Raw genomic sequence first — 1,665 nt, 5'->3', positions numbered from 1 at the left:
CCCTTCCCCGTGTTTTGTGGTCCATTTTTATTATACATCATATTCCTAGAATACAACAGATTTTTGCAGGAAGATCTCATAGTGGTAAAAGATTTTTCACCAAGACACTAGCAGAGGTTATTAAATCATATATAAAAAAAAATGAATAGCCTATGTTTCCCTTTCATTGTTTGGGACTCAGTCTTGAATTAAGTTACAAGAACTACATTTTACCATGTGCTGTTCAATTTAGTACCTACCCTACCTCATTTTCAAATTCACGCACGTTTTGAAACCTTCAAACTTTTTCTCCACTGTAAGAGCTTCCCTTTAGAAAACAGTACTACCCAGCCCCGTTCCTAAAACTCTACAGATTTCTGGCAGAGTGGCAATTAACTTGCTATACCTATGCAAAACATTGGTCTTCCTGAGCTAGATTGTGAGACTCTTTTTATCAAGAACAGCTGCATAAAGTGACGCTAAAAAATATTACACAGCGTGCATAATAACAAATGGGTAATCAAATCTCATGCTCCAAGAAATAAAGTAATTACTGCAGGATTTAGGAACCGGAGCCTACCTCCTTCATAAACAGCATTGTCCAAATCACTGGAGGCTTTATGTCTAAATGTGTGTGTATTTAAGTATGTGTGTTTATGTTTGTGTGTGAGAGAGAGACAAATCGTGTATATTAATAGAGACCTTGGAGTCAGATACAATATGCTTCTCCCTCCTAAATTTCTGGTATCAGTCAGTAGAAGAAACTAGAGCCTAGGATGCACAGAGTTATATTCTACCCGGGAATAAGAAATCCAAGATTTTCATTGTTCATCCTGCCTCTTTGCTCACTAGAGAATAATCTCCCTTAAGGCTGTGCCCAGGTCAAAAATGCCAACCAACATGCTTAAAAGAAATTGCTTCTAGAATTCCTACATTTATTTCTCCCTCTTGTGGTTTGGGTGCATTTGACAGATGGGGACCAAATCTAACATTTTCTACTATGTTACCACTTCATAAGACACTAGAAAAAACAAACAATACACTTTTGCTAGGATTTTTCCCATAATGCAAACCTACTTTATTTAACACTAATTCAGCTACGTACAGGAACTACTTAAATGGCAAGAGTCTTTTTTAATGGAATTATTATTCTGAGTTCTAATTCTAACACTGTCAATGCCTTCACTATCAGAGCTTGAGCTAGTAATAACCTACTCAGAAGCAGAGATGAAGATCCTTGACCTAATTTCAAAAAGTGTAGTGAAAATCGGAAATTAATGTAATAAAAGGTTATGGGACAGCATAAGACTCAATGTTTTGTTTTGTTTTGTTTTGCTTTAGGATTATATCATACGTAATCAGTGGATGTTAATGCATATTTTTTCCACTAAACTATAAACTCCTTGCAGGCCAGGACTATGCTTATTCACCTTGACATCTTCAGTTCCTGACATGTTAAAGACAATCAATGAATTAAACTGTTAGTGATTTCAGCTATTAATATTGAGCAGAAGCTCAGATTGTTAATTTGATATTTTACTGATATTAAAAATATAGTGACTACAAGTTAATTAATACTTAATACAGTTTGTCCAAGAGATAGAATCCATACAAAAGGGAATTAATTTTTAAACTGGGAATCATGCAATTATACTAATCACTTTGGATTTCTCCAATGAGAGATGA

The sequence above is a fragment of the Propithecus coquereli genome, unplaced genomic scaffold, assembly GCF_000956105.1.
Source record: "Propithecus coquereli isolate 6110/MARCELLA unplaced genomic scaffold, Pcoq_1.0 Scaffold230, whole genome shotgun sequence".
Lineage (NCBI taxonomy): Eukaryota > Metazoa > Chordata > Mammalia > Primates > Indriidae > Propithecus > Propithecus coquereli.
The sequence above is the reverse complement of the archived record's forward strand: the minus strand, read 5'-3'. Positions refer to the sequence as shown.